The 21,856-nt window shown below is 42.7% G+C and overlaps 1 long non-coding RNA gene across 1 annotated transcript; it reads left to right on the top strand.

Moving 5' to 3' along the window:
• Positions 1–15,114: 15,114 nt before the first annotated feature.
• Positions 15,115–16,955, top strand: LOC127915576 (uncharacterized). Its single transcript, XR_008091372.1, has 3 exons — positions 15,115–15,229; positions 16,526–16,695; positions 16,828–16,955. It is a non-coding gene; the product is annotated as an uncharacterized LOC127915576 (long non-coding RNA).
• Positions 16,956–21,856: the final 4,901 nt, after the last annotated feature.

Below are 21,856 nucleotides of genomic sequence, written 5' to 3'. Positions count from 1 at the left end.
AGAACCTGAAAGAGTAGAGAGAGAGAGAGAGCAGAAGAGCTGTAGAGAGAGAGAGACATTAACCAGAGAGAGAGAGCAGAGAGAGAGAGAAGAGAGGTGGATGGATAGAGAGAAGTCAGGATCAGGTTCAGATGAGCTCCTGCATTTTTCAGCATTTTCTTTAAAAAAGATAGATTAAGAGTTAGATAAACTTAGATTTTTGTCTGGAACACATACTGGATTTTACCCTCTACAACATAACCCCACTTCAAATCAAAACTTAAAACCTACAACCTGATTTTGGACGGAATTACGGAATCACCTGGAAGGTTCACAACTACCAAGATTTTTTCTCTATACAGCAAATTCTCTGGAAAACAACAGAAACCTGAAAACACCATCCAACCTGGAACTGAGTGAGTAATGCTTAGTCTGAAACTATATTTTATTTCCAAAAGCCAAGAAGAAAAATACACAACATTACTTTATAAGGACTGAATTCTAACATAATTCTGCCAAGCTTGATACAGCTTCAACTAGCACTGACGTGTCAAGTGAGAGGTGTCAAAGCCCATTAGCCCAACAATGGCAGGAGAGTCACACAGTCAACCCCAACCAAATGGAGAGGCCTTAGAGGCTCCCTCCCGCTGTTCAGAGGCAATTAAAATACAGTACCCTTTGCATGTAAAGAATGATAAGTCAAGAAAAGATTACAAAATGAAGCTCCTTATGGAAAATCAAGAGACACTTTTTGCTGACTATTACAAAAATGGGAACATCAGCAACCTTATCTTCCACACAAACCATCCCCGGCATGGCACAGTGCTATATTAGCACACTACCCCTCTGTTACGAGAGGGGGATTAACGAGGGTGGAAACTCAGAATACTTGATAACGAGGACTCTGAGTCATGTAATATAAATATCTATAAGTCCGGAACAGTGATGGCACAAAGTAACCACAAACAGTTTCAGCTGGACTTTCACCTAATCAAATAATTAGCCCAGCAGGAGAAGCTCTCCCTTGATAAAGATACCCCCACCCCGAGTGGGTCAAACCAGAGCTCTTCATTATGTAACACCACAGACGAGCAACCCCAGCAGAGAGTCAACCTCCCAGCACAGACTACCACTCCCTCATTGAAATGAAGGACAAATTCACCCAGCTGGAGGTAAGACAGGTGGAGCTGGAACAGCAGGTGATTACACTTCAGTCAGCACAGACCCAGACAACAGTCCAGCACAACAACACCCCCTTAACCAGACCCGGAGAGCTGGAGGTGGACAGAGACATATCTGCACTCTGGACTGTGGTGAGACAAATTCAACAGGAGAAAGAGCAGAATCAGGAAAGAACAGAGCATTAGAGGAGAGGTCAGACTGCTGGTGGAGGAGAGGTTGAGGGGGATGGAGGAGAGGGTGAGGGGGATGGAGGAGAGGTTGAGGGGGACGGAGGAGAGGTTGAGGGGGACGGCGTGTGACAGAGAACAACCCACTAGAGAGGTAGCCACCCCCACAGAGAAGCCAGCAGAACAGCCCACCCCAGCACCCAACAAAAGTTTCGACACCACAGCAGAACAGTCCACACCAGACCCTGACCATAGAGTCGACATCACAGCAGAACAGACAAATGAAGAACCCAAGCCCAGCGGCTCTCACCCCTCCGAGCACCCCCTGTCAGCCTGCCTGATAGCCCTTCTGACAACCCCCACACCCACTGAGGACAAACACAAGACACAGATTGTACTACTTATGGACTCAAATGGGAAATATATAGAAGAAAAAACTTTTTCCCAAACACAGTGTGTCTAAACTCTGGTGTCCAAACACCCAGCGTGCCCTAGACCTTCTGTCTGAGGACCAAACTAGGCTCACCCAGCCACATAATAATACACACAGGCACAAACGACCTGAGAGCACAGCAGGAAAGGTGGCAACAGCACTGAAGGGAGTGATTGAAAAGGCTTCTTCTACTTTCCCCAACGCACAAGTGGTTATCTCCACCCTGCTACCACGAAAAGACTTCCACCCTGCCACAATACAGCGGGTAAACGCAAGTATTTCCCGTGACTGTGCCTCAAAACCAAATGTTTTCCTGGCCCACCACTCCACCCTGGACTTGAACAGCCTCTATGACCAGGTCCACCTCTACAAGGCAGCAGTGCCCACCTTTGCCAGAACCCTAAAGGACATCGCTCTCAAACGTATCCCCAACACTTCACACAGGAGCAACAGATCAATAGACTCTCCACCCAGACCAGCGAGACACCCTCCCAGACCTGCAGGACCCCCTGGACCTACACATAGAGGACCCACGCCAAGAGGAATTACATCCAGACCACAGTACACCCAGACACATCCACACCCCCACCCCAACCAATCAACACCCCCCGTCAACCATGCCCACACCCCATTTAGGCCCCCTCAGATCAGACCTATGCCACTCCTGCCCACCCCATGCACCCCACCCCTGCAAAGAGGGCCTCAACATGGAAGCCACACATACGCCCAGGTAGTGAGGGGCAAACAGTCCCAACCCCCACTCTCACACTCGCCCAAGCCAATAGCATGTACCAGATGCTCAGCAGGCTCTGCTCACACTTACTGGCCTGAGGCCAAACCACACGACCAACAACATTGGACATTCTATGGAACAAAAAGCCTTCACTATATCATCCTGGAATATCCAAGGCCTGAGGTCATCTGCCTTTGGCCTAAAGAGCAGAAACCCGGACTTCACCAAAGAAATCGGTAACACAGACATTGTCATCCTGCAAGAAACCTGGTATAGAGGAGACGGACCCACTGGTTGCCCTCTAGGTTACAGAGAGCTGGTAGTCCCATCCACCAAACTACCAGGTGTGAAACAGGGAAGGGACTCAGGGGTATGCTAATTTGGTATAGAGCAGACCTAACTCACTCCATTAAATTAATCAAAACAGGAACATTCTACATTTGGCTAGAAATTCAAAAGGAAATTATCCTAACAGAGAAAAATGTCCTCCTGTGTGCTACCTATATCCCCCCACTAGAATCCCCATATTTTAATGAAGACAGCTTCTCCATCCTGGAGGGCGAAATCAATCATTTCCAGGCCCAGGGACATGTACTAGTCTGTGGCGACCTAAATGCCAGAACCGGACAAGAACCTGACACCCTCAGCACACAGGGGGACAAACATCTGCCTGGAGGTGACAGCATCCCCTCCCACATATGCCCCCCTAGGCACAACTATGACAACATAACCAACAAAAACGGGTCACAACTCCTGCAGCTCTGTCGCACGCTGGGTATGTACATAGTCAACGGTAGGCTTCGAGGGGACTCCTATGGTAGATACACCTATAGCTCATCTCTTGGCAGTAGTACTGTAGACTACTTTATCACTGACCTCAACCCAGAATCTCTCAGAGCGTTCACAGTCAGTCCACTAACACCCCTATCAGACCACAGCAAAATCACAGTCTACTTAAACAGAGCAATACTCAACCACGAGGCATCAAAGCCAAAGGAACTGAGTAACATTAAGAAATGCTATAGGTGGAAGGAATGCAGTTTGGAAACCTACCAAAAACAATTAGGCAACAACAAATTCAATCCCTTTTAGACAATTTCCTGGGTAAAACGTTCCACTGTAATAGTGAAGGTGTAAACTTGGCAGTAGAAAATCTTAACAGTATATTTGACCTCTCAGCTTCCCTATCAAATCTAAACATCTCAAATAGAAAACCGAAGAAAATTAACAATAATGACAAATGGTTTGATGAGAATGCAAAAATCTAAGAAAGAAATTGAGAAACCTGTCCAACCAAAAACATAGAGACCCGGAAAACCTGAGTCTACGCCTTCACTATGGTGAATCACTAAAACAATACAGAAACACACTACGGAAAAAGAAGGAACAGCATGTCAGAAATCAGCTCAATGCAATTGAAGAATCCATAGACTCTAACCACTTCTGGGAAAATTGGAAAACACTAAACAAACAACAACACGAAGAATTATCTATCCAAAATGGAGATGTCTGGGTAAACCACTTCTCCAATCTTTTTGGTTCTATAACAAAGAACAAAGAGCAAAAACATATACATGATCAACTACAGATCTTAGAATCAACTATTAAAGACTACCAGAACCCACTGGATTCTCCAATTACATTGAATGAGTTACAGGACAAAATAAAAACCCTCCAACCCAAAAAGGCCTGTGGTGTCGATGGTATCCTCAATGAAATGATCAAATATACAGACAACAAATTCCAACTGGCTATACTAAAACTCTTTAACATCATACTTAGCTCTGGCATCTTCCCCAATATTTGGAACCAAGGACTGATCACCCCAATCCACAAAAGTGGAGACAAATTTGACCCCAATAACTACCGTGGAATATGTGTCAACAGTAACCTTGGGAAAATCCTCTGCATTATTATTAACAGCAGACTCGTACATTTCCTCAATGAAAACAATGTACTGAGCAAATGTCAAATTGGCTTTTTACCAAATTACCGTACAACAGACCATGTATTCACCCTGCACACCTTAATTGACAACCAAACAAACCAAAACAAAGGCAAAGTCTTCTCATGCTTTGTTGATTTCAAAAAAAGCCTTCGACTCAATTTGGCATGAGGGTCTGCTATACAAACTGATGGAAAGTGGTGTTGGGGTAAAACATATGACATTATAAAATCCATGTACACAAACAACAAGTGTGCGGTTAAAATTGGCAAAAAACACACACATTTCTTCACACAGGGTCGTGGGGTTAGACAGGGATGCAGCTTAAGCCCCACCCTCTTCAACATATATATCAACGAACTGGCGCGGGCACTAGAAAAGTCTGCAGCACCCGGCCTCCCCTGCTAGAATCCGAAGTCAAATGTCTGCTGTTTGCTGATGATCTGGTGCTTCTGTCACCAACCAAGGAGGGCCTACAGCAGCACCTAGATCTTATGCACAGATTCTGTCAGACCTGGGCCCTGACAGTAAATCTCAGTAAGACCAAAATAATGGTGTTCCAAAAAAGGTCGAGTCACCAGGACCACAAATACAAATTCCATCTCGACACTGTTGCCCTAGAGCACACAAAAAACTATACATACCTTGGCCTAAACATCAGCGCCACAGGTAACTTCCACAAAGGTGTGAACGATCTGAGAGACAAGGCAAGAAGGGCATTCTATGCCATCAAAAGAAACATAAATTTCAACATACCAATTAGGATTTGGCTAAAAATACTTGAATCAGTCATAGAGCCCATTGCCCTTTATGGTTGTGAGGTCTGGGGTCCGCTCACCAACCAAGACTTCACAAAATGGGACAAACACCAAATTGAGACTCTGCACGCAGAATTCTGCAAAAATATCCTCCGTGTACAACGTAAAACACCAAATAATGCATGCAGAGCAGAATTAGGCCGATACCCACTAATTATCAAAATCCAGAAAAGAGCCATTAAATTCTACAACCACCTAAAAGGAAGCGATTCACAAACCTTCCATAACAAAGCCATCACAAACAGAGAGATGAACCTGGAGAAGAGTCCCTAAGCAAACTGGTCCTGGGGCTCTGTTCACAAACACAAACACACCCTACAGAGCCCCAGGACAACAGCACAATTAGACCCAACCAAATCATGAGAAAACAAAAAGATAATTACTTAACACATTGGAAAGAATTAACAAAAAAACAGAGCAAACTAGAATGCTATTTGGCCCTACACAGAGAGTACACAGCGGCAGAATACCTGACCACTGTGACTGACCCAAAATTAAGGAAAGCTTTGACTATGTACAGACTCAGTGAGCATAGCCTTGCTATTGAGAAAGGCCGCCGTAGGCAGACATGGCTCTCAAGAGAAGACAGGCTATGTGCTCACTGCCCACAAAATGAGGTGGAAACTGAGCTGCACTTCCTAACCTCCTGCCCAATGTATGACCATATTAGAGAGACATATTTCCCCCAGATCACACAGATCCACAAAGAATTCGAAAACATATCCAATTTTGAAAAACTCCCATACCTACTGGGTGAAATTCCACAGTGTGCCATCACAGCAGCAAGATTTGTGACCTGTTGCCACGAGAAAGGGCAACCAGTGAAGAACAAACACCATTGTAAATACAACCCATATTTATGCTTATTTATTTTATCTTGTGTCCTTTAATTGTTTGTACATTGTGTATATATATATATATATATATATATATATATATATATATATATATATATATATATATATATATATATATATATATATATATATATATATATAATATGACATTTGTAATGTCTTTACTGTTTTGAAACTGTTGTATGTGTAATGTTTACTGTTAATCTTTCTTGTTTTTCACTTCATATATTCACTTTGTATGTTGTCTACCTCACTTGCTTTGGCAATGTTAACACATGTTTCCCATGCCAATAAAGCCCTTGAATTGAATTGAATTGAGAGAGCAGAGAGAGAGCAGAGAGAGAGAGAGAGAGCAGAGAGAGAGCAGAGAGAGAGAGAGAGAGCAGAGAGGTCTGTGGAGTTTCATGATCATTTTATGCTCCGACAGGCCTCCGCAGTACACACCCGTAGTCTACAGTTGTTCATCATTCTCGGCACTACCAGAGAGAAGACAGGGAAGAAACCACAATGTATCTCTAGGCTGCTATACGTGTTCATTTGGTTTGTCATTGTACCATTTTTCATGGCATTTTCTTGAGGTAATTAAATATAATTTATTTAGAATTTATCAGAATTTATTTAGTTAGTTTGACCAGGTTCCTGTATTCTCAAATGTAAATAAAGTGAGGTAGAGCCGCTCCTCCACCCTATGACAACGCTACACCTGTGGCAGTCGGAGCCGTTTAATTAAGATTGCAACAAAAAACTAAAATCATGGGCATGGTCTAATTTCTATTACAGCACGTTGGATAACTGTCATTCATATCCCATTCACCCAGTTCAATGTAACAGTGACAGCTTTAGGCTACTGTCATTCATACTCCATTCACCCAGTTCAATGTAACAGTGACAGCTTTAGGCTACTGTCATTCATATTCCATTCACCCAGTTCAATGTAACAGTGACAGCTTTAGGCTACTGTCATTCATACTCCATTCACCCAGTTCAATGTAACAGTGACAGCTTTAGGCTACTGTCATTCATATTCCATTCACCCAGTTCAATGTAACAGTGACAGCTTTAGGCTACTGTCATTCATATTCCATTCACCCAGTTCAATGTAACAGTGACAGCTTTAGGCTACTGTCATTCATATTCCATTCACCCAGTTCAATGTAACAGTGACAGCTTTAGGCTACTGTCATTCATTTATCCCATTCACCCAGTTCAATGTAACAGTGACAGCTTTAGGCTACTGTCATTCATATTCCATTCACCCAGTTCAATGTAACAGTGACAGCTTTAGGCTACTGTCATTCATATTCCATTCACCCAGTTCAATGTAACAGTGACAGCTTTAGGCTACTGTCATTCATATTCCATTCACCCAGTTCAATGTAACAGTGACAGCTTTAGGCTACTGTCATTCATATTCCATTCACCCAGTTCAATGTAACAGTGACAGCTTTAGGCTACTGTCATTCATATTCCATTCACCCAGTTCAATGTAACAGTGACAGCTTTAGGCTACTACATGATACTCACATTGTCCCTGTACCCATCATGAGGATGCTAAAACCCAGCCTATGTATGGATCTTTATAACATAGTGTTTGTAGAGAGAAATTGGAGTAATCAAGGTAACATTGACACATTCAATACCTCATTACACGCTCTTGCCAGCATCTAGCTGATCTAGGGTGTAATCATTAATCCAAACAGTATCACCTCTTGCCAGCATCTAGCTGATCTAGGGTGTAATCATTAATCCAAACAGTATCACCTCTTGCCAGCATCTAGCTGATCTAGGGTGTAATCATTAATCCAAACAGTATCACCTCTTGCCAGCATCTAGCTGATCTAGGGTGTAATCATTAATCCAAACAGTATCACCTCTTGCCAGCATCTAGCTGATCTAGGGTGTAATCATTAATCCAAACAGTATCACCTCTTGCCAGCATCTAGCTGATCCAGGGTGTAATCATTAATCCAAACAGTATCACCTCTTGCCAGCATCTAGCTGATCTAGGGTGTAATCATTAATCCAAACAGTATCCTCCTCTTTTTCTTGCTAATAAGCCCTTTCTTCCTGTGTCAAAGCTGAATGTTACCAAACTGCCTTTATAATTACAACAGACCAGACTACCGACAAACATCCCTCTGTATTCTGACTGGAAAAGAGAGGAGAGAGGGAGAGAGAGAGGGGTGGGATGGGAAAGACAGAAAGAGAGAGATGGAGAGAGAGACATATGTAAACAAACAAACAATAAAGCCCCTTGAATTGAATTTAATTGAGAGAGACGGATAGAGATAGAGAGACCTCCAATTGTATTTGAGACGAGACTTGAAGGAAAAGCAGCCAACAAGTGCTCAGGCCATTTGTGGGAACTCCTTCAAGACTGTTGGAAAAGCATTCCTCGTGAAGCTGGTTGAGAGAATGCCAAGAGTGTGCAAAGCTGTCATCAAGGCAAAGGGTGTATACTTTTAAGAATCTCAAATATAACATATATTTTGATTTGTTTAACACTTTTTTTGGTTACTACATGATTCCGTATGTGTTATTTCATAGTTTTGATGTATTCACTATTATTCTACAAGGAATGAGTAGGTGTGTCCAAACTTTTGACTGGTACTGTACATAGATATTATACAGTTTATGTCCCCATCACTACACAGATGTCACATCACCACCCATAGAGACAAACTCCTGCTTGGTCGCTCTCCCACACGCACACACAAACAAAATAAATGTGTATGTATTTACCTGTGTGTGTGTGTGTGTGTGTGTGTGTGTGTGTGTGTGTGTGTGTGTGTGTGTGTGTGTGTGTGTGTGTGTGTGTGTGTGTGTGTGTGTGTGTGTGTGTGTGTGTGTGTGTGTGCGTGCGTGCGTGCGTGCGTGCGTGCGTGCGTGCGTGCGCGTGCGTGCGTGCGTGCCTCACAGAAGGGAAGCAGGGCTCGGGGTGTCACACTGAAACTAACACACAGAACATTCAACAAGAAAATAAACAATCATTTCCATCTCTGATTCACTGTGTTGTCACTCCCGCTGTCAAGTGCTCTGTGAGAGAAAAGGGGTGAAGGGTGTGTGTGTGTGTGTGTGTGTGTGTGTGTGTGTGTGTGTGTGTGTGTGTGTGTGTGTGTGTGTGTGTGCGAGGGGAGGACAGTACTCAAGATGAAAAAGTAGACCATTTCAAAACCCTTTAGAACGTGACAGTGTCACTTCTCTTCCCAGAGGATCCCTCCAATAGGCCGACAATAACATATCCTGACATAATGTAAACGTTATACATTACCCTCTCTCCCTCAGTGACATATCCTGACATAATGTAAACGTTATACATTACCCTCTCTCCCTCAGTGACATATCCTGACATAATGTAAACGTTATACATTACCCTCTCTCTCTCAGTGACATGAATAAGTATATGTCATATTCTCAGAACCCAACAGTAAGAACCACATCATCAACACCGGGCGGACACCTGGTAAATGTAGTCTCTTATGGCCAATCTTCCAATGATATGCCTACAAACACGTCACAATGCTGCAGACACCTTGGGGAAACGGCAGAAATTGTAGGCTCGTTCAGGGCGCATTCACAGCCATATAAGGAGACAATGGAAAACAGCGCCTCAAAATTTTTGCTCATTTCCTGTTTGAAGTTTCATCTTGGTTTCGCCTGTAGCATCAGTTCTGTGGCACTCACAGATAATATCTTTGCATTTTTGCAAGCGTCAGAGTGTTTTCTTTCCAAAGCTGTCAATTATATGCATAGTCGAGCATCTTTTTGTGACAAAATATTGTGCTTAAAACGGGCACGTTTTTTTATCCAATAATGAAATAGCGCCCCCATAGGTTCAAGAGGTTAAGGGACATGGACAGCTATGGAGGAGGGTTTATTCTCCAGGTCTTTAACCGTTTTCCAGAACTTCTTGGGGTTAGACCCACAGAGAGAGAACTGCTCCTTAATAAAGTAACTAACTTTGGCCTTCCGGATAGCCTGAGTGCACTTATTTCTCATTTGCCTGAACGAGTATGCGTGTGCCAAGCTTTTCACCAAATGAAATTCTTGAGGTGGAGTAATTCTGCATATTCACGGTCAAACAAGGGGGGCAGAACCTGTTTTTCATTGTCATTGTCTTTATGGGGGCGTGTTTGTTAACAATATCAATGAAAATATTTTAAAAAGAAGGTCCAAGCATCTTCGACAGAGACTCTTGGAAGAATGTTCTATGGACAGATGATTCAAAAGTTTAACATTTTGGATGACATGGGTCCCATTAAGCCTGGTGAAAACCAAACACTGCATTCCACAGTCAGAACCTCATACCAACGGTCAAGCATGGTGGTGGTGTGATTTCATTTATTTATTTAAGTTAAGAAAAATGTATTATTTACAATGACGGCCTACCCCGGACGACCCCAGGCCAATTGTGCACCGCCCTATGGGACTCCCAATCACGGCCAGATGTGATTCAGCCTGGATTCGAACCAGGGACTGTAGTGACACCTCTTGCACTGAGATGCAGTGCCTTAGACTGCTGCACCACTCAGGAGCCCCATGGTTTGGGGATGTTTTTGCTGCCTCGGGACCTGGACGACTTGTCATAATAGAAGGAACCATGAATTACAACCTGTATCAGATAACTCTACAGGAGAATGTCAGACCATCCATCTGTGAGCTGAAGCTGAACGCAGCTGGGTCATGCAGCAAGACAATGACCCAAAACACACAGTCAGGTGTACATGAAAATGTCTAAAAAGCAACACATTTTGACGTTTTGGAAAGACCTAGTCAAAGTCCAGACCTTATCCCATTGGAGATGTTGTGGCAGGACCTGAAACGAGAGAGAAATAACGATAGTAATCTTGAAGAGCGGAAAGATAAAGAGTCTTTAGAATCAGCTTGATCTCCTCTGTCGAAGACGCTTGGACCTTATTTTTTTTAAATATTTTCAGTTATATTGTTAACAAACACGCCCCCATAAAGACAATGACAATGGAAAACAGCATCATCATCATCATCGTCTCACTACCCCTCTAGTATTAACTGTATGTATACGAGCTGAATGACACAAGCTGTGTAGAACACTAGTAATGAACACAATCAAAATGATAGATGACTCACATTCAAGCAAGACTAGAAGCTGTGTTTGGATAGAAAATGGTACTCAGTATAGAAGGAGAGGGAGGACGCAGTAGGAAAGGAAGCAATATATACACATATTTGTAACTGATTGAAGGTTGTGTCGAAGTATAAAATTGATTTACATCATAGAGGCCAAAGAGAAGCCATATTTATTTTTATTTTTTTACTTGTCTCGTGATTAAAGACAGACCAAGGCGCAGAGTGTAAAGAACTCCACATCTTTATTTCGGTGAAACTTCAGCAAAACACAAAAACAATAAACCATGAACATGACTACGTGGTGCTACATGCACAAAACAATAAACCATGAACATGACTACATGGTGCTACATGCACAAAACAATAAACCATGAACATGACTACGTGGTGCTACATGCACAAAAAACAATAAACCATGAACATGACTACGTGGTGCTACATGCACACAACACAAAAACAATAAACCATGAACATGACTACGTGGTGCTACATGCACAAAACAATAAACCATGAACATGACTACGTGGTGCTACATGCACAAAACAATAAACCATGAACATGACTACATGGTGCTACATGCACACAACACAAAAACAATAAACCATGAACATGACTACGTGGTGCTACATGCACAAAACAATAAACCATGAACATGACTACATGGTGCTACATGCACAAAACAATAAACCATGAACATGACTACATGGTGCTACATGCACAAAACACAAAAACAATAAACATGACTACGTGGTGCTACATGCACAAAACAATAAACCATGAACATGACTACGTGGTGCTACATGCACACAACACAAAAACAATAAACCATGAACATGACTACGTGGTGCTACATGCACACAACACAAAAACAATATCCCACAAACACAGGTTTGAAAAATAGCTATCTAAATATGATCCCCAATTAGAGGCAATGATTACCAGCTGCCTCTAATTGGGAACCATACCAAAACACCAACATAGAAATGTTATGCTAGAATACCCCCTAGTCACACCCTGACCTACTACACCATAGAGAAACAAGGGTTCTCTATGGTCAGGGCGTGACATAGTTGGTAAATATTTTTCTTAAACTCTTCTTGAACTGCACTGTTGGTTAAGGGCTTCTAAGTAAGCAAACAAAGTCTACATGTGACAAATACAGTTTGATTTCATTTCATTTAAGATTTAGGTATTGCATATAATTTAACAATTCCATTTCACGCCATACTGTTCATATAAATAATTTATTATAATTTACTGTTTTTTCACAGTTCTTTATCACGAGAAAAGGGAGTGGTTTTGGGGTGTAAATCCCGGTAATTCTCGGTAACCGGGTTCCCGCCATTCAACCCTACTTAGCACCGTAGTGACTAGGCAGCACGACACATCATCACCTGACAGAACCCCAGGTATCTCTCTCTCTCTCACACCATCTCTCTCTCGGGGTTCCACCAGGACAGCTCTTTTTATAATCTGGGGCTCGGTTCACAAACACAAACAGACCCCACAGAACCCCAGGTATCTCTCTCTCTCTCACACCATCTCTCTCTCGGGGTTCCATCAGGACAGCTCTTTTTATAATCTGGGGCTCGGTTCACAAACACAAACAGACCCCACAGAACCCCAGGTATCTCTCTCTCTCTCACACCATCTCTCTCTCGGGGTTCCATCAGGACAGCTCTTTTTATAATCTGGGGCTCGGTTCACAAACACAAACAGACCCCACAGAACCCCAGGTATCTCTCTCTCTCTCACACCATCTCTCTCTCGGGGTTCCATCAGGACAGCTCTTTTTATAATCTGGGGCTCGGTTTACAAACACAAACAGACCCCACAGAACCCCAGGTATCTCTCTCTCTCTCACACCATCTCTCTCTCGGGGTTCCATCAGGACAGCTCTTTTTATAATCTGGGGCTCGGTTCACAAACACAAACAGACCCCACAGAACCCCAGGTATCTCTCTCTCTCTCACACCATCTCTCTCTCGGGGTTCCATCAGGACAGCTCTTTTTATAATCTGGGGCTCGGTTCACAAACACAAACAGACCCCACAGAACCCCAGGTATCTCTCTCTCTCTCACACCATCTCTCTCTCGGGGTTCCATCAGGACAGCTCTTTTTATAATCTGGGGCTCTGTGGGGTCTGTTTGTGTTCGTGAACAGAGCCCCAGGACCGGCTTCTCTCTCTCAATTCAAGGTCTTTATTGGCAGGGGAAACATATGTTAATAATGCCAAAGCGAGTGAAGAAGAAAATAAACCAAATGTACGTAAATAAATGATACAAATTAACAGTAGACATTACACTCACAAAAGTTCAAAAACAATAAAGACATTTCAAATGTCATATTATGTATCAATACAGTGTTGCAAATAGCGAAAGTACAAAAGGGAAAATAAATAAACATAAATATGGGTTGTATTTACAATGGTGTTTGTTCTTCACTGGTTGCCCTTTTCTTGTGCCAACAGGTCACAAATATTGCTGTTGTGATGTCACTGGTATTTCACCCAATAGATATGGGAGATTATCAAAATTGGATTCTTTGTGGATCTGTGTGACTGCACACGGTGGTATTTCAACCACTGGATATGGGAGTAAATCAAATCGGGTTTGTTTTCTAACTCTTTGTGAATCTGTGTAATCTGAAGGAAATATGGTCATACGTTGGGCAGGAGGTTAAGAAGTGCAGCTCAGTTTCCACCTCATTTTGTGGGCAGTGTGCACATAAGCCTGTCTTCTCTCGAGAGCCATGTCTGCCTACGGCGACCTTTCTCAATAGCAAGGCTATGCTCACTGAGTCTGTGCATAGTCAAAGCTGTCCTTAACTTTGGGTCAGTCACAGTGGTCAGGTATTCTACCTCTCTCTCTCTCAGATGTGGGTTATATATATTTTGTAGACCTAAGAAAAAGACACACACACAGGCAGACCGAGGCCCCTGTGTGCACCTCCATGCTGTACACACTACATGCTACTGGAGTCCCTATGATACCACCTGATACACCATTCAAGCTGTCTAGAGTTCCATGCACAATCACGCACGTTCACGCATGTTCACACACAGAAGAAGCACAACGTAGTTAATAAGGACACAGAAAGCAAACAGAGAAACATGTATCCTCTAATGACCATTAATTACAACTCTTCCGTTTGTCATTGGGGAGAGGAAGGGAAGTCTTACACACACACACACACACACACACACACACACACACACACACACACACACACACACACACAGGCCCACGTGCACACACACACACATTTCTCACACACAGATTCACGACAGGAAAATAACATCCAGCTCAGTGCCACACAGGAAGATGAATCGGTAAGAGAACAGCACTAGACTAAATGGTACTTTCTCAAAGCAGAGGGCCCAGGCAGTCAGCTACCACAGTGTAGAGGTGACTGAGGAGTGATGCTAACTGCCTACCTGTCAGCCAGTCTACTGGGGTGCCATTGTGTTGTGGTGTTGTGGTCTATCTGACAGACATGCTGCTGTTGTTTTTTTATCGCTGTCAGAGTTAGAATTTGCCAGCACGGAGGAGTGTGTGTGTGTGTGTGTGTGTGTGTGTGTGTGTGTGTGTGTGTGTGTGTGTGTGTGTGTGTGTGTGTGTGTGTGTGTGTGTGTGTGTGTGTGTGTGTGTGTGTGTGTGTGTGTGTGTGTGTGTGTGTGTGTGTGTGTGTGTGTGTGTGTGCGTGTGTGCGTGTGTGTGTGTGACCTTTTACAGGTCACTGCCAAAATAATGGAAACACTTGAGTAAACGAGGGAAACAAATTAAATTGAAAGCAGAGGCTTCCACACAGGTGTGGTTCCTGAGTTAATTAAGCAATTAACAACTCATCATTTTTAGGGACTTTTTCCACCTGGTAATTCCAACTTAGATGGAAAGCTATTGAGGATGGTAGCTGACTCTATAGCCACTCCATTTTTTCATCATTTTAAGAAAAAGGTTTGTCCTCAGACCCGGAGGGAAGCCAGAGTCCTTCCACTACCCAAGAATGGTAAAGCACTGTTTACTGGTTCTTACAGCCGACCAATTGGCTTACTGCCGACTATTAGCAAACTTTGGGGAAAAATTGTGTTATACCAGATGCTATTTCTCTGTAAAGAAATTAACAGACTTGCAGCTTATATAGACGGGCACCCAACACTGAAACAAATTAATGATGATTGGTTGAAAGACATTGATAATAAGAAGATTGTGGGAGTTGTACTGTTAGAATTTAGTGCTGTCTTTGATGTTATTGGCCATAACCTGTTGTTATGGATTTTCAACCTCTGGCATATAGTGGATTCAGAGCTACTTTATCTATCCAAATAGAATACAGAGGGTTTTCTTTAATTGAAGCTTCTCTAATGTTAATCATGTAAAGTGTGGCGTACCGCAAGAGACTGCTCAAGCCTTTTGGGGACCTAAAGCGAGATTTGGTTGAGGGGGCCTGTCATGCCAAATAGTGTCCCCCTGCCATAAAAAGTAGTGTTAGCTAGCTGGCTAGCTACTGTAACTGTTATTGTAGCTTTCTGTTTGTATGTAGCTTGAATTTCATATCCCTCGAGGAGATTTTATTTATCTTTCTAAGCAAGCGAAGTACTACTGTTCTCGACAAAAGGCGCAACATTCAGCGAAATTCACAATTCAGGGTAACGTTAAGCAGTTCTACGTTATTAGATTACTGGATGGATTTAGCTATGAACAACCAGTTTTCAACAACCATTTTCCATCTAGCTAGTTGGTCATCTACATGTTGCTACCTGTACATATACTTCAGTGGAGGCTGCTGAGGGGAGGATGGAACATAATAGTGGCTGGAATGGAGTCAATAGAATGGTATAAAATATGTGGTTTGCATGTGGTTGATACCATTCCATTGACTCAATTCCAGATGCCCTTTAACTAGGTGTCTTTGCTAGAGAGAGAGAGAGAGAGAGAGAGAGGGAGGAAGAAATTGAGAAAGAGAGGATGAAAGTGAGAAAGAGAGGGAGAGGGGCAGGGAGAAAGGGAGAAAGAAAGGATGAAAGTGAGAGAGAGAGAGAGAGAGAGAGAGAGAGAGAGAGAGATATATATTATATATTATATATATATATTATATATTCACTTTGTATGTTGTCTACCTCACTTGCTTTGGCAATGTTAACACATGTTTCCCATGCCAATAAAGCCCTTGAATTGAATTGAATTGAATTGAGAGAGAGAGAGAGAGAGAGAGATGGCAAGAGATTAACAGAGAGATAAAGACAGCAGTGCAAATGTACTTAGACTTGAGTATTTCAACAACTTGCCTCTTCTAACTTGTTAGGCAATCACATGTACCTACGGGGGAAAGATGGCCAGCCACACAGGAGGGTGATTTTCACTAAGGAGGAGAAGGAGGCCATGCTGACCGAGATGCATGCTGGCCATTTCGGAGCGAAGCGCATGATTGCCAAAATCAACCTACGCTTCTTCTGACAGGGAATTGTCAAGGAGGTGGAGAGCTGAGCAATTGAAATAACCTTTTGTTAATCAATCACATTCTATTTTATCTGAAATCATTATGATTTCAATTAATGTCATATCAGAGAGCACACAATGTTTCAATTTGTCACTTTGTGCTTAAAGGTCAGTACCCTGTCTAGCCTGACAGAAGTTTGAGTGGGTGAAAACTGTGGCGCAGGAGTTGAAGCCCATCAAAGTTTTCACCATGGAAACTGATCAGTAAGTTTCCCAATTAAAATGTTGCCTTGATAAATTGTTTTGTACTGGTTGCTTTTTTTTTTGACTGCAGCAGAGTTCAATGTTATAGAGTGTGTGTGTGTGTGTGTGTGTGTGTGTGTGTGTGTGTGTGTGTGTGTGTGTGTGTGTGTGTGTGTGTGTGTGTGTGTGTGTGTGTGTGTGTGTGTGTGTGTGTGTGTGTGTGTGTGTGTGTGTGTGTGTGTGTGTGTGTGTGTGTGTGTGTCAGTATCCTTACAAATATGAACATCTGCATACTGTATGACATAGATACGGTTAAGAGTAGAGTCACTTTAAATGTTAGCGGTGGATCGGACTCTTCACGAAATCCAGGAATGGCAACAGCTGGTGTCACTTTACCAAGTTGGTGGAGGCAATACCCATTAAAAACTTCTTATGGATCGGAGTCCCATCAACGGGATAGTTCTAAATCATGCAGCGATTTTTGTCACCATCGCAGATTTTAAGGAAAAAATTATAATAATGTTGCTACATATGAGTACATCGTCTGAAAGCTTAAATTCTTGCTAATATAACTGCACTTTCCGATTTACAGTAGCTATTAATGTGAAAAAAATGCCATGCTATTGTTTGAGGAGAGCTCCTAACTACAAAACACTTTTTTTTTCACCGCGATAGGTTGGATAAATTCACATGTGAAGGTGAAATGTGTACTTACATTCTGAAAACGTCATCTGATTTATCATCCAAAGGGTCCCAGAGATAACATGAAGTGTTGATTTGTTAGATCAAATCATTTTTCATATCATAAAATGTCCATATAGCATGCATGATCAATTTTGTATTTCCCTCTCATTCAATTTGCAAAAAAGGAATCTGTGAAAATCTAACCCTAAACGTTGTTTCAACGAGTCAAATAACATTCGTATGTATTCCTCAGAGATCCTAGAATGTAACAAGATTTCACTATGAATTAGGGGTGTAGTATATCCTATACGACACCAAATCAAATCAAATTTTGATTGCCGTACCAGGCAGTGATGCAACCGCTCCAGCCACTTTAATAATGGGAATTGATGGGAAATGATGTAAATATATCACTAGCCACTTTAAACAATGCTACCTAATATAATGTTACTTACCCTACATTATTCATCTCATATGCATACGTATATACTGTACTCTACATCATCGACTGCATCCTTATGTAATACATGTATCACTAGCCACTTTAACTATGTCACTTTGTTTACTTTGTCTACATACTCATACTCATACATACTCATGTACATATTCCTTATCCCCTTACACTGTGTATAAGACAGTAGTTTTGGAATCGTTAGTTAGATTACTTGTTGGTTATCACTGCATTGTCGGAACTAGAAGCACAAGCATTTCGCTACACTCGCATTAACATCTGCTAACCATGTGTATGTGACAAATAAAATTTTGTTTGATTTGAAATTTGATTTGATTTGATGCTCTCGATGTTGCAGCTGTAGAACCTTTTGAGGATCTCAGGACCCATGCAAAATCTTTTTAGTTTCCTGAGGGGGAATAGGCTTTGTTGTGCCCTCTTCACGACTGTCTTGGTGTGTTTGGACCATTCTAGTTTGTTGTTGATGTGGAAACCAATACATTTTAAGCTCTCAACCTGCTCCACTAAAGCACATTTAACATGTTGATAGAGATTTGGTAGATTTGGTAGAACTATCTACTCTGTAGTCTACTCTATAGTCTACTCTATTATCTACTATATTGTCTAATCTATAGTCTACTCTATAGTTCTGACAATGAGTGTGAAAGTCAGGAATCAGATTCTGACAGTGAGGAGTGGCCCCCCCAGCCATTGAGAACCCTGAATCTGAGGACCCCTTGGCCACTGACAAAGTCCCAGTTCCCTTTGAAGATGCTGGTGGTGATGGAGGCAGACAGTGGATGAAGTACAGGAGTTCTGTGGTAGCTGGAAGGCTGCCAGCCATTTCACCCCTCCTGGCCCTGCTGTTTGCTTTGATGAGTCCCAGTCTGGAGAGCACCGCCCCTTGCCATTTCCATCTGAGGCAGAAGTGCTTCAAGTTGTTTCTGACAGAGGAGCTGGTGGGAGACATAGCAGAGACCAATTTCTATCCCTTGGAGCTACAGCAGAAGAGAGAGCCAGGAGTGGGGGGGACAACCACAATTAGTGCAATGTATACCTTCCTGGTGACAGTCCTTCTCATGGGGAGAGTAAAGAAGAACTCCCGAAGAGAATACTGGAGCACAGATCTTATGTTTGCAACTCCCTTCTTTGCCACCCTCTTTTCCCAAGACTGCTTCCTAGCTCTGCCGTGATGACTGCATTTCATCAACAATACTACTGCCATCCTAAGTAAGAAAATGTCAACAGCTGGCAGTAAAGTTCCATGACATGCGAGACGTCCATGTCCTCTCCACTGTCCATACAGCAACCATGTCCTCTCCACTGTCCATACAGCAACCATGTCCTCTCCACTGTCCATACAGCAACCATGTCCTCTCCACTGTCCATACAGCAACCATGTCCTCTCCACTGTCCATACAGCAACCATGTCCTCTCCACTGTCCATACAGCAACCATGTCCTCTCCACTGTCCATACAGCAACCATGTCCTCTCCACTGTCCATACAGCAACCATGTCCTCTCCACTGTCCATACAGCAACCATGTCCTCTCCACTGTCCATACAGCAACCATGTCCTCTCCACTGTCCATACAGCAACCATGTCCTCTCCACTGTCCATACAGCAACCATGTCCTCTCCACTGTCCATACAGCAACCATGCCGGCCACAGGGAAGGTGGACCCCCTGGCGGGAGAGGGAAACATCAAACCAGACTGTGTGCTTGACTATAACCTCAAAATGGGGGCAGTGGATAAAGCGGACATGATAAACAGCTTTGTGGAATGCACTCAGAAAACAACCAAGTGGTATAAGAAGATAATTTTCCATCTGATCAACGCAGCCCTCAATGGCCACAAAGTTGGCGGTGAACTAACAGGTGAGATGATTACTGAACAAGGGATTTTTTTTAAATTGGACATACAGTTCATATGAAAATCACAAAGAGAAACTATAAACATAACATAATTTGATAGAAACACCAGGGTCCAGGGTGTCTGTAGCGACGCTTCTAGTACTGAGATGTTGTGCCTTAGACAGCTGCGCCACTTAGGAGTCATAAGGCCAGGGTAGCATCAAAATACAACAAGCCAATACTTCTCTAACACAATTAGCATTGTTTTACAGAGCTAATAGAAGAATGTAGCTAGCTACCTAAGCATTGAATATAACACCATAAAGGTTATGAAATGAGTAACGTTACCTCGCGTGTCCGCGGTTATAAGGAATATACTCAAAAATATTATGCTACAGTAGAAACGACAACACGACATGCAGAAACTATTATAACGTAATAAGGCACCTACTTTGATAGAAACGCACACATTTGCAAAGGTATTATTGGTAACAAAAACAACTATGACTGAGATGCAGGCAACAGATGTAAAATGTGAACACGTGTGTGCAGGATGGGAGATGAGCACATGTCTGCAGACTTGAACTGCACTGACAATTGGGAAGTGTTTGGGGAATTTTGTCCGGGTCAGAAATGTCCAAAAAATGTATTGGTCCGCAAAAGTAAAAATGACTACTATTATGTGAATGAATGGGGCGGAACACACCTCAATTCAAACTGTTCTGAGAAAATAAAAAAACTTGATAGAAAATAATTGACAAGTTGAGAACAGCCTAAAACAGGCGTAATTCCTTGGTTTGAGGGCAGCGTGGATTAAATGTAATGTTGCGTAACAATCACATTCTGGAATGGAGAGAACGTTCTAACATCACGTGCTTAAAAAAAACGACCATTCGAGATATTTAGAACTTACGCTGGGGCGACCGTTAGAGATATTTAGAACTCACACTGGGACGACCGTTAGAGATATTTAGAACTTACGCTGGGGCGACCGTTAGAGATATTTAGAACTTACGCTGGGGCGACCGTTAGAGATATTTAGAACTCACACTGGGGACCATTAGAGATATTTAGAACTCACGCTGGGGCGACCGTTAGAGATATTTAGAACTCACACTGGGGCGACCATTAGAGATATTTAGAACTCACGCTGGGGTGACCGTTAGAGATATTTAGAACTCACACTAGGGTGACCATTAGAGATATTTAGAACTCACGCTGGGGCGACCATTAGAGATATTTAGAACTCACGCTGGGGTGACCGTTGGAGATATTTAGAACTCACACTGGGACGACCGTTAGAGATATTTAGAACTCACACTGGGGCGACCGTTAGAGATATTTAGAACTCACACTGGGACGACCGTTAGAGATATTTAGAACTCACACTGGGACGACCGTTAGAGATATTTAGAACTCACACTGGGACGACCGTTAGAGATATTTAGAACTCACACTGGGGTGACCGTTAGAGATATTTAGAACTCACGCTGGGGTGACCGTTAGAGATATTTAGAACTCACGCTAGGGTGACCATTAGAGATATTTAGAACTCACGCTGAGGCGACCTTTAGAGATATTTAGAACTCACACTGGGGTGACCGTTAGAGATATTTAGAACTCACGCTGGGGTGACCGTTAGAGATATTTAGAACTCACGCTGAGGCGACCTTTAGAGATATTTAGAACTCACACTGGGACGACCTTTAGAGATATTTAGAACTCACACTGGGATGACTATTAGAGATATTTAGAACTCACGCTGGGGCGACCATTAGAGATATTTAGAACTCACACTGGGACGACCATTAGAGATATTTAGAACTCACACTGGGGCGATTTATTTATAACTCACGCTGGGGCGACCATTAGAGATATTTAGAACTCACGCTGGGGCGACCGTTAGAGATATTTAGAACTCACACTGGGGCGACCGTTAGAGATATTTAGAACTCACACTGGGC

Source organism: Oncorhynchus keta, chromosome 35 (assembly GCF_023373465.1).
Source record: "Oncorhynchus keta strain PuntledgeMale-10-30-2019 chromosome 35, Oket_V2, whole genome shotgun sequence".
NCBI classification, from domain to species: Eukaryota; Metazoa; Chordata; class Actinopteri; order Salmoniformes; family Salmonidae; genus Oncorhynchus; species Oncorhynchus keta.
The sequence above is the reverse complement of the archived record's forward strand: the minus strand, read 5'-3'. Positions and strand labels throughout refer to the sequence as shown.